This window comes from Coenobita brevimanus, chromosome 71 (genome assembly GCF_032717465.1).
Source record: "Coenobita brevimanus isolate Jiangsu-jjx chromosome 71, ASM3271746v2, whole genome shotgun sequence".
NCBI lineage: Eukaryota > Metazoa > Arthropoda > Malacostraca > Decapoda > Coenobitidae > Coenobita > Coenobita brevimanus.
The window spans coordinates 36,820,668-36,833,559 of NC_137024.1; the positions used below are offsets into that span (position 1 = coordinate 36,820,668).

Sequence of the window (12,892 nt, forward strand, 5' to 3'; positions counted from 1 at the left end):
TGTGTTTCCAATTGGCACATATCTTCCTGTTGTGTATAATTTTTGTAAAAACAAAAAAGGAGAGAGAGGAGGGCTATCCTGGTCAACGTCGAAGACTTGAATGCACATTGAGTGTTTTAGGCACAATATGACCGTGTACAGTTGCGAGCAGATGACTCGAGGCCACCTAGTCCACCAACATGTTGGTGTTTTATCAGGTAACAGTGATAGCTATGAATCTGACCGAGATTCAGTTGGCTGTTTGGGCGAAACAAACCCAGTGATAATTTGTCAATGTGCAGTTCTAACTGGTCTCCAGTCTATATCATGCAAGTAAACGTATTATACTGATAATGATTAACATGTCATACATCCATCCATCCATCATCAAGTCCTACATTGCCCCATGAGGAGCATAGGAGCCTGGGGCTAGGCAGTTGGTCCCGACATTTAAGATGTGAGTGACCAGCCTCACTCATCCCTGAGTGGTATTACATGAGCAATCAACCCCAACCATCCCTTGGATATAAACCTTCACCGGCTCAATCCGACTGGAGCGCAATAATTACCCACTAAAACCACCAGGCGCCAAAATCTGGTTATATGGTTACCACCCTGCGTAGTAAATGCTTTGCTGGTGTACAGGAAACCTTTTGGCTTGTCACTCAGTGTAGAGTCACCCACAGGCTGAAGGAAGAGGAAAGAATGAAGGAAAGAAAGACAGAAGAGGGAATGTAAAGTCACCCGTAGGCAGAAGGACAAGGAAAGAATGAAGGAAAGAAAGACAGAAGAGAATGGAAGGAAAGAAGGATGGAGAGAAAAGGGCAGACACACAAGAGCAGCACTACATCGAGTGAGTGGATGGTGACATGGTAGATATATTTATATCAATAGTATTACAACACAGGCATCCAAATAGTGGTGCGTTCATTCATGTGAGACACACGGGTATCCCGAGCGCGCAGCTCCATCACCACCTCGGTTTGTGATGTAGGCACCACGTGGCACCAAGTATGGGGAGAGGCATGGAGGTGGAACCAATTAGCCTGTTCATGATGATAAACATTTATAGAGAGTAATCGTTCGACTTTACCACTCGAATATTAAATAAGAATTGGTTTCGTATGTCAAAACAAAGTTATTACAGCCTTTAATTTCATATACGTTAAATACCCCAGCTAACCGCCTGCCCCCTCCCCCAACTCCTCCCATCGGACGTCCCATCTTGTCCCTCCCCTCCTTACCCACCACCCTTCTCATAACTCCCACACACACCTACCCCTGTTCTGCCTACTGTGATGTGAGCCTTTAACTCTCCCACCTGCTTCAGACTGAGAGGTTGATGAAAATGAGGTTCACGGAGAGGGATGACTGACATGATGGTAGTTTTGTGATAATAATGCTAGGTTGCAGGGAAGTTGATAACCCTACGGCATATCTCTTGAAAACTGGTAAAGGTTGTTTCACCACAATAGTCGAACCAAATAAATCACTACCAATACCCATGTGTCACACACGAATGAATGCACTACTATTTAGATGCCTATGTTGTAATACTATGGTTATATCTGCCATGTATATGACACGTTAATCATTATCAATATAATACGTTTACTTGGAAGATATAGATTGGAGACCAGTTTGAACTGCACATTGACAAAATATCACTGGGTTTGTTTCGCCAGAACAGCCAAATGAATCTCAGTCATGTTCACAGTTACCACTGTTACCAGATAAAACACCAACATGTTGGTGGACTAGCTGGTCTCGAGTCATCTGCTCGCAACTGTACATGTGTGTAACATGTCCCACTATATGCAGTATAAAGTAGTATATATGGTTTTCTTTAGTTTTTAGCGTATTTGTGTAGGTAATGGAGACAAAACGAGCTAGGTAGCTGTCCCACACAGAGCTGGCAGAATATTCTGAAGCTAGAGTATTTCAAGAGGACTGTTGATATCACATTAGAACCCCTGAGTGACACAGAAACCCTTGATTGTTATTGTGGGTGATCGGAAATTGACAGTGTAGCAGTGACCCTGTAACAGGGTAGTTTCAGGGGTCAATGGTGGCCAGAATAATGGGTAACTGGAAACTGTTATTTACAGGTGTGTAGTCATGGGCCCAAAACGACCAAGATACCTGTCAGACGAAGAGGTGGCAGAGTATCTGAAGTCGGAGTAGTTCAATATGACTGTTGACATTACACTGGAACCCCAGAGTGACACAGAAAAACGTGATGTTAGTTAGTGTGGGTGATGTGACACTGAGTGTACCAGTGACCCTAGTGGTGATGTGATGGCCGTCATTACACCACACAAGGACCCACAACAGGAGCCTGACACACTGATTGAGTGTTTTGATGGTAGCAGTGTACATATTTATTACCTGTTTCCATTTATGCCAGGCACCCAGTTTTCTGTGGAACCCAGGGTTGGCAGGCCGACTGTGTGATATTTAGGTAATAGATTTATAGGTTTAGGTACTTTTTTTGCTCAGTTCCATGTATGTGCATCTCAGGAAGAGAATAAGTCAGTACTACATTTTTCCTTCACTATTTTTTTTCAAGTAACTTATAAATGTATTTATTTTAGCTCAGTTTTATTAAATCCTAGTCATCTGGTCTCCACAGGAGTTATATTTGTATTTCAGCTCCATTAGTTTTGCATAAAACATCTTTGTATATATTTTTTTAAATTATTTTCCTTCAGTGTATCCAACTGGCACAGGTCTTCCTATCCCGAGGTCAAAATGGACGTCTTCCTATCTAGGGTTAACCTCTTTGGAGGAGTCAGGCACTAACCTAGAGCCTTCAGAGCACCATCCACCTTCCTTTCCTGTGCCACTCTGCTTTCTAGCTGTTTTTTTTTTTTTTTTTTTTTTTTTTTTTTTACCACTCTTTTCTGTTGCTGCACCTATGCAGTTTTAACTCCCTCACCAATTCAAATATCTCTTCCTTAACCACAAGGTCAAAAACCCCCTCCCACCATTCTTTTTTTCCAAATAACCCAACACACTCAGGTTTCAAAAAAAAAAAAAAAAAAAAAAAAAAAAAAAATGTTTATAGGCACGTGGGTGCTCCTTGACGCTGACTTTCTTATACATTATTCCTGTATCGATCCCTTTATTAATGTGTGATATCAGTGGATGATAACTCATTCTAGGATCCCATTTTAAAGTTTCATACACAGTAAGTAATTTCATCTTGTGCAGTGTTTGTGATAAGTGGGCACATAAGAGATGTAGTGGTATTAGAGGCAGACTGTGAGATAATGTTGATTTTATGTGTGCAGTGTTTCAGGGAGAGCAGGTGGAGAATGTCAGGCGTGAGAGGATTAGACTTGCTGGTCAGCCTCTTGAGTGTGTGGAAGAGTTTTTTTATTTGGGAGACATGTTACATGCTGGAGGTGGGGCTGGAGCTGTGGCTAGGGTGAGGAGTGGTTGGAAGAATTTCAGGGACCTGTTGCCTCTCCTGGCATTGAAAGGGCTCTCCCTACATCCTAAGGGGTCTTTGTATGCAGCATGTGTTAAAGTGTAATGCTGTATGGTAGTGAGACCTGGACAGTAATGGAAGAGGATATTCACAAGCTCAAACGTACAGAAATGACAATGACTAGGTGGATGTGCATTGCATCCCTGAGTGCAACGCCTGGTGGGGCTAGGTATATGATAGAAGAGGTAGAGGTAGGATGGGACTGGAGTGTATTGGTGTTACGATGGTGAACAGTACGTTGAGGTGGTTTGGGTATGTGGAGAGGATAGGGGATGATAACTGGGTGTAGAAAGCAAGAAGTGTTAATGATGGGGGTGGGTTTGTGAGGGGTAGACTGAAAAAGACCTGGGACGAGGTCATTACGTGTGATCTCAGGGTTGAGAGACTGAACAGGGAGGCTGCCAGAGATCAAGTGGCATGGAGAGCCACCATTAGATGACCAAGGTCAATGCATGCAAGCATGTTGGAGCCTTCAAAAATGAAACAAAACGAAACAAGTACCAGAAATAAATTATGATTTTCTCTCTTTTCATTTCTGCACCAACCTTGGAGTATAGGTTATAACAAGAACTGGATCTGTTGCATATAAAATAGTTTTCATTTACAGCACTGAGCGAGGCAATCTTTAATTAAATTATCTGTCAGAGCCTATGAACAAGTCATGTAAGACCAGGTTACTGAAAATTCTTTCCTTCATTTTTATTACCTTTGTTTTACATATACAGTACAGTATCTATCTATCTGTCTATCTATCTATATATGTGTACAGTGCATATACACCAGGCCCTCCACATTCGCGCATTCAACTTTTCTGGGCTTTGAAGATTTGCGGATTGCCCTCTGTGATGCCAAGACTGAATTTAATGGGTATGATTGCAAGACGTTGGGGTATTTGTGTAGCTGAAGACTTTCACACACTCATGTGTGGGCAAGTCATAGGCATCAGCCAATGAGCGTGCACCTGGCAGCCACACACCCGGTCTCAGTCAATCACACGGCACTTCCTGTGAATAGCTGACTGCCTCCTCACTCAGTTCTACGCTTGGTGGTGTATGGCATGGCAGAGATCTGCGTGGATTATCCTCCTCTATTTCACCATTTTTTTGTGAATTAAATAGACAATCATGGGTGATAGTGTTTCATTAAGTGATGGTGAGGCCAGGAAGTTAACCAAGAAGAGAGTAAGACGGCCAGAGACTTGGAAGAAGAGGGACATGAAGAGGAAGAGAGATAGTGATGAAGTTTACTTCAGCCACGCAACAAGTAAACACGTGAATGCCCCGGCAGTGGGTGAGCCTTGCAAGTGTTCTGCACGATGTCTTGATATTGTGGGTTGGGACAACATCCAGACAATATTCATGAACTACTGGCATAATGTCCTTCGTAAATTTTTGTCAGGTCTTCGTAAAAAACACACACCAAAAAAATACCATTTAAAAATTCATATAAAAAAAACTATTGGGCCCAAGATAATAAAACTTTAACATGTTACTAATACCATTATATATATATTACAAAGTAACATTAATTTCATGCACAAACATTTTATTTATAGATTTATTTTGGGGGTGTAAAAAAAAAAAAATTAACACATAAAAACACCTTAAAAAACATGTGACAAAATATGTCTTGACGAGACATTTCCATTTATATATAATATAATGCCTTAACTATCGAAATGATGTATGTAATTAAACCTTAACTTTAATGATTAATTACTCAAAACAAGGGTCTTGTGGGTAACGCCCCTCTGGTCCTGGGTGCCTCATTATGAGAGTGACACCTTTGCCTCTGATGAGGAAGTGGACAATCCTAGAGCAGGTAAAAGCTAGGGAAGCTGCGGTGGGTGAGGCTGGCGGTCATGTTCTCCATAAACGCCGCCGCCCTGTCTCATTGCCACACATGCAGGCAGTGTGTAGCCGAGAGTCTGCATCATGACTCTCCTCACCAAAACCCAGCACCTCTAGGGCTATATAACCACAGCCTGACCCTTCTATCAGGGGAAAATAGAGGTCTGCAGCAACACTTCGTCAGCGTGGCAAGCCAGCAGGAAGCCCCAGGATGTCTCAACTACAGGTGAGTCATCACCCTTGCCCTCTGCCACCTCTACCTCCACCTAGCCTTCTCCTTCCCCCTCTGCCTGTGGCTGTGCCCGTGGGTGTGCTTGTGGCCACAGGAGACCCAAGTGTGGGAGCATCATGCCGTACTACCCCCGGCGTCAGCAGGCTTGATGCTTTCATGTGGGGGCAAGGTGAGGGTTTCTAGCCAGCAACACCTGCCTTTGATGCAACAGAGGCTGGTGTACAGAGGGAGCATCTTGGAGCAGGAACACCATCTATCATGTTTTTTTTCTAGGCCATTTTCACCACTGTTGTTCAGTTCCTGGTGGATGAAATAAATTATCACCAGGCAGTCTCTGTATGCTGGCTCACAGTGTCAGTGAGCGAGGGTCCCAAGATGATGGAGTGGAAGGTTACAGAGGTGGCGGAGAAGTACATGTAGCTCGTGCTTACGATGATCATAGCATACGTGAAAAAACACGTGCTACATGATTACTGGGCCGTAGACAAAATCGTCCACACCTGTCTTCGGAAACTATATGAGGCATGATCGATATCTTGCAACATTCCGTTTTCTGTGTTTCAGCAAGAATTATGGCCCGGCACTGCATGACAGGTTGTGGAAAATAAGGATCACGCTCCTCAAGGAGATATTTCTGAGGCTTTTCTAGCCGTTTCAGAAGGTGGTGATAGATGAGTCAGTTGTTCTGTTGCGGGGTTGTCTGGCTTTTTTTTTTTTTTTTTTTTTTTAATGTAAGGAACGTCACCGTTTTGGACTGAGCTTTTTGTCCTCTGTGACTGCCATACTGGATATGTGCTGGATGTGATTGTCCATTCCGCTACAGATGTGGACATTCCTTCTGACGATCCGCATGGCTTTTCAGCCTCGGTCATAAAAGTGCTGAAGGACAGATACTTTCACAAGAACCACATCCTGTACATGGACAATTTTTACACTTCCCCAGCACTAATGAAGTATCTCCTTGAACAAGGAACTGGGACCTGTGGAGCTGTCCACGCTAATCAATGGAATATTCCGTCCTTCCCCAAGAAAACTGAGAAAGGTGCCTTGCTAACCCGGAAGTGTGGTCAGATGTTGGTAATCCAGTGGCACGACAAGCAGAAGGTCAACATGCTGACCACAGTTACATGGGGGTTAGGGAGGGCACAGGCAAGACAGACCACAGGACCAGGGAACTCGTGTTCAAGCTAGATGCTGTCAATGATTATAACATCGTGCGGCTCATGGATGAGTCGGACGTGCAGATAAGTGAGATTGTCTCTGGAAATCTTGCCGCTGGTACACGAAGGCACTCTTACATCTTTTTGATACTGGAATTCTAAACAGTTTCATTCTTCACACGGAGGTGGTGGGGAAGGCTATGTCTCTAGGTAAGTATGAGAATGAACTGGCGTGGCAACTTTTTGAAAAGCATGCAATTGTTCAGGCTGCAGGTGGACGGAGGGCAAGGTATCACGCTGCGAAAGCTGACAGGTTGTCGAGTCCCAATTATCAATCTCGTCACCGTCTAGTGCACCTAGGCAGAACTCCTGCTGGCCGCTTGGCCTACAGGAGATGTCACGTCTGTGTGACGACAAAATGTCGAGACCAAACACAAGAGGAATCTTACTGTTAGTGTAACAAGTGCATGGTCACATTTTGCCCCTAGTGTTTCGTCAACTATCATCAATACTATGACTATTGAGCACAGGTGTGTGGGAGATTATAAATAGGGGGGGAATTTTATGCAAATGCTGTGTTTATTATTTATAAGTTATATGATAAGTGCAAAGCTGATGTGTTATGTTGAACATGTGAATAAATATAGTTACCCTAGCACCTATGGAAAGAGAACCCAAAGTTGCACTTGCAGAAAATTGCTTTCTTGGGTATAACTTTTGTATATTTGTGGCATTTGGTAGTATTATGAAAAGTATGTGATATGCCCTGTAAATGTTATATCAAGTGCAAGTAGAATAAGTCTATCTATCTATATCTATTGCCAGATGCCTTAATCCTGTAAGGGGTTGCCACAAAAAATCACCACCATGTCACTCTGTCCCTTGTCATTTCATTACCCTGCTCCCAGTTCACACACCCTTGCCTCATATATCTCTCCACTCCATCCCTCCATCTCATCCTCGGCCTCCCCCTCCCTCTCCCCCCTCCATCTCACTCACATACACTCTCTTCGTCAGTCTCTCACTCTCCATCCTCTCCACATGGCCAAACCAACTCAGTGTGTTTCTCCTAACACTTCCATCACATCCACATCCACACCACAATACTCCTTCACTTCCTCATTTGTCAGTTGGTCTCTCCATGTGACTCCACAGGCTCCTCTCAAATAACTCATTTCCACTGCTCTCACTATTGACTTGTGTCCCTCCAACAAGGTCCAAGCTTCACTTCCATACGTTAGAGTTGGTATCACAATACTGTCATGTAGTAAATTTTTCACTTCCATACTCACCTCCCTGTTTCTTATCACTGCTTTCAAGGAACCAGCAACCTTTCTTTCTTGTTGTACCCTTTCAAGCATTTTATCCTCTAAACTTCCATCCTTACTCATCACACTACCCAAGTACTTAAACGCACTCACATTTTCCATTTCCTTCTCATCCAACCTCACTGTACATTCACTGACTTCACTTCTCTCGAAGACCATAATTTTATCATTCCCTACATTCATCTTTAGCTTCCGTTTCTTACACACTCTTCCAAACTCGTCCACCAAGCCTTGCAGCTCCCTTTCGTCTTCACTTAACAACACAATATCATCTGCAAGCAACAGTACAGGGAGTTTCCAAACACTGCCCTCTCTCACTAGGGCCGCTCCAGCATCCACTGCCCTATCTTGTATCTCTTTTACAACCTCATCCAAATACAGATTGAACAACCACGGAGATATGACACATCCTTGCTTCAATCCAACCTTCACACAGGAAAAATTCATTCAGGTCACTGTCCACATGCACTGCAGCCTTAGCATCCTCATACATACTCTTCACAGCCTTCAACAACGTCCTATCTACTCCATATGCTCTCTTAATATTTTCCACAAAAGTACAGTAGAATAAGTGCTATAGAAAATAAGTTGTACGGTAAGTATAAGTCCTAAGCCAAAAGAAAGTGCCTAAGAAAATAAAGTGCAGTACAAGTGTCTACCCCATGATGTTACGTAATTTTTGGTACAAAATTTTCATTACACTACTGTGTGCTACCTGCAGAAGAAACAGTAATGGAAAAAGAAAGTTCAAAGTGCTAAATTGGTTGAAAAGTATCGGAAAATGAGTAAGTATTTTTTTCAGCACTTTTTATAGCATCTGTGAGAGTTCTCCCAAACACCAATGGGGAAAAGTAGCAGTCTGTTACAGTCAGAAAAACAGAGGGGCCACATGTACTGGGTGATGACTCAAAACCATAGTTATAGGTAGAGAAATGTTGAAGATTGTGTAAAAAAGTGAACACAGTGTTGGGGAGCATTGGAAACACCCCTCAGTGCTCGCCTGGGCAGCGCTACCAAAGGCTAGCCAGGCCGCGCACCATGTGACCAAAGCTGTGGCCAAGCTTGCCACCTTAGATGCAGTCCCATTGTCCACGGAAAGGTACTCACCTTCAAAAGCTCCCTACTTCAACGGGACCACCTACAGACCTAGGAATGGTTGCATTCGCAAGATGAAGAGTTGGTGAGCAAATATGGTCATTAATTCAGTTCATTTCATTTCGTTTGTTTTTTAAAGGCTCCAACATGCTTGCATGTGTCGGCCTTGGTCACCTAATGGCGGCTCTCCACGCTGCACGATCCACTGCAGCCTCCCTGTTCAGTCCCTTAACCCTGAGGTCACACTTAATGACCTCGTCCCAGGTCTTTCTCGGTCTATCCCTCATAACCCCACCCCCAATATTAACACTTCTCACCTTCCTCACCCAATTATCATCCCCCATCCTCTCCACATGTCCAAACCATCTCAATCTACCTCTCCTCATCACAACACCAATGCACTCCAGTCCCATCTTACCTCTCAACTCTTCCATCGTAAACCCAGCCCCTCCAGGCCTTGGACGCACGGATGCACTGCATATCCACCTAATCATTGTCATTTCTGTATGTCTGAGCCGGTGAATATCTTCCTCCTTCACTGCCCAGGTCTCATTACCATACAGCATTACACTCCTAACACATGCTGCATACAACTAATATAGTTTCTGAGATATTAAGGTTAGAAGTAAGGCTACTTTGTTTTCTTCCGTACTGAGGTGATGCGGGGGCTGATTTTAGTCTAGCATCGAGGGGTTAAGGAGAAGAAATAACTCTACACTCGGTCGGTCGGAAATGTGTTGGGAAGCACGAAATCGAATGAAGAATGTGGAACTGAATGCTAACTAATGAGACAATGTGGGATGAAAGAGTAATTTTCTTCTGATTAGCAAACATTTTTGTTCCATTTAATCCCCTAAAATTGTGAAACCCAAGAAGTTTCGTCTAAGCATACAGCCTAAAGACCTTAAAAGTTCAATTCATATTCCTCTAGTTTGTTTTCTGTACTTTTCTGACTATTTTGAGGGTGGTAAATTACCTTCTTTTGCTGGAAGATTTCCTCCTCCTTATTATCATCATGTTCCTTAAGCCGTACCTATGATTGTTTCCGGCATAATGGAAGAAACTTACTCAGTGTACTCAAAGGTGGACTTCATTTCCCAGTTTCCTAATTGGAGCCCATGTTATGTTATGTTAGGTTAGGTTAAATTATTAGGTAGTTAAGCTAGCTTAGGTCTGGTTAGGTTATCAGTCGCCTAACCAAACTCCACGCCACCACCCTTGTGATCAAGTTGTCAGCGCTGAGCAGGAGGCATGGGTGGGGAGTAGACTCACACTTGTTTACCCGTGGATAGCCTGCTAGCAACTGGATGTTTGCTGTTTAAACTGGAGCTATCGTATGAATAACTTTATGTATTACCGTACCACTGAACCATTCGGTCAAGGCTCGGATATACCAAAACCTGGATAATCAAGTTTTCATTGTATTCTCCATAATGGCCTCTGTGTAATGAACACATTGTGGTAACAGTGATGTGATTTGTGATATTATCATCATAATAGGGAGTGTCCAGTTTACTAGAAAATAGTGTTGTAAAATGGTTTTGAAAATGCATTTCACAGCTAGTGTGTGGTACAAGTATTGCAGCACCAATACAGTGAAATATAACTACCGTACTGCAGTGATCACACAGTGAATGTTTATTGTACGTGCAATGCTGAGTAGTAATCATAATGTGAAAATCAAAGTGTGGTAAGCTAAGGGCAGCGGTCATGGGAGTAAAAAAAAAAAAAAACATTATTTTAGTAGTAGTAGTAGTAGTAGTTGTTTCCTAGGCAGTCTCGCCGAACAGCCCCCGAGTCCTTAAGGAAGGCCATGGCGAAGACCGGGCTTTCCTACAGAGCTCTCCAAGAATGTATGTTGTGTTGTTGACAGAGGTGATTGTGTGCAATGCAGTTTTCCATAATGGGCTTAATGGTATGGGGTGCTGTGTTGCATTCTGGACAGGCATCTGTGATGGTGTCATCCAGCCTCTTCTGGTAACTTAAGAGGGCTGGATGATGCCCACATCTCACCCTGGCCGGGTGGACCCTGTCCTCATGAGGGAGATATGATTCAGAAGGGAGTATATCAGGAGGCCGTGCATGCAGCTATGTGTTGTCTTTGAGTGACTGAATGGAGTGGTGAGTGATCTGAATATGGATATGGTTCTGGAAGCAGGTCTGAGGCAGGTGAGGGGGGAGAGATGACAGAATTTGTGTATGATATCATGTGCTGGGTGTTGTTTTGATGTTCCTTGCTGTGTGTGGATGTACTGCCATGTAGTGTAGTGGATGTTGTGGATTTATGGAGGCTGCAGTGAGAATTTAGGTGCCTCTCATGTCTAGGTGATCCTTGACTTCAATTTGAAGACTTTGGTTTCCTGATGCAGGTGGTCTGTGGGTGTAGTAGCTGTGCAGCCTGTGATTATTTTTAGGGCCTTGTTCTGTATGGTCTGTAAAGTGTTGTAGTGTGTTTTAGTGAGGTTAGGAGCCCAAGCAGGGCTTGCATAATTTATCACTGAACGTATATAGGTATATTGTTTGTATACTGTGGTAGTGGTTTCTTTGTTGTGTCCAAATGTTGTATGGGCAAGTGACCTCAAGGCACTGAGTCTTGGTGTTATTTTATTTTTAATGTTTGTGATGTGTTGTTTAAATGACACTGATGTATTGTATGTTACACCAAGGAGTGTGTGTGTGTGTGTGTGTGTGTGTGTGTGTGTGTGTGTGTGTGTGTGTGTGTGTGTGTGTGTGTGTGTGTGTGTGTGTGTGTGTGTGTGTGTGTGTGTGTGTGTGTGTGTGTGTGTGTGTGTGTGTGTGTGCGTGCGGCCGTGCGTGCGTGTGTGCGTGTGTATGTGTGTGTGTGTGTGTGTGTTGTTTATGGTGAGGTGTGGAATGTGACTGTGTTCTGTTATCCAGAGTGTGTGTGTGTGTGTGTGTGTGTGTGTGTGTTGTTTATGGTGAGGTGTGGAATGTGACTGTGTTCTGTTGTCCAGAGTGTGAGAAGAGCTGCTGTAGATTTGGGCTATTTTGAGCCTGCTGGTGGTGACGCATTCATGTAGTGTGTTAAGGTAAGGCTGAAGAATGTGTGCAGCTGTGTTTGCCTTCTGGTGTGTACATGTGTTATGTCGTCAGCACAGGAAGCTATGTGTATCTGTGGTGTGTGGGGTGTGGGTATGTCGTGCATGTATAGGTTAAAGAGAGTAGGGGACAAAACAGATCCTTGGGGGACGCCATTTGTGAAGTTTCTGATGTTTGAAGACTGACCAGCAAATGTTACATGTGCACATCTGCCTGCTAAGTAGTTATGCCAGCCATCTTTTTGTGTTATTGTGCATGTTTGCGTTGAATATTTTGTTTGTAAGGTTGTGGCGGGGGATGGCATCAAAAGCTTTGCTATTGTCTAGTGTGACTAGGAGTGTTCTGTGTGGTGGCCTAGCTGAATTCATGCCATCAAAAACTCTCTGTGTCAGGTCTGTAAGAAGTGTGTTTGTGAAGTGTAGTGGCCTAAAACCATGTTGTGATTGGCTTAGGGGGATGTGAGGTGTAACTAGTTGTAGTACCAGTCGTTCAGTGACTTTAGATGGGGTGCAGAGGAGTGTGATAGGGCAGTGTGAGGAAGGTAATGTGGGGTCTTTGTTGGGTTTGGGGATAGTGATGATAATGCCATGCTTCCAGATGTTGGGTATTGTGCTGTGTGAGTAGCTGTAGTTTGATATGTTGGTGAGTGCTTGTCTGCCTTGTGGTCCATGGTGTTGGTGAATGTTGCTTATGTT

The 12,892-nt window shown here is 43.6% G+C and overlaps 1 protein-coding gene across 1 annotated transcript in view; it reads right to left on the reverse strand.

The window, feature by feature from the left end:
- Window positions 1–12,892, reverse strand: part of Su(P) (prostaglandin E synthase Su(P)) — a 108,077-nt gene that overhangs the window by 77,564 nt on the left and 17,621 nt on the right. The window lies entirely within an intron of this gene.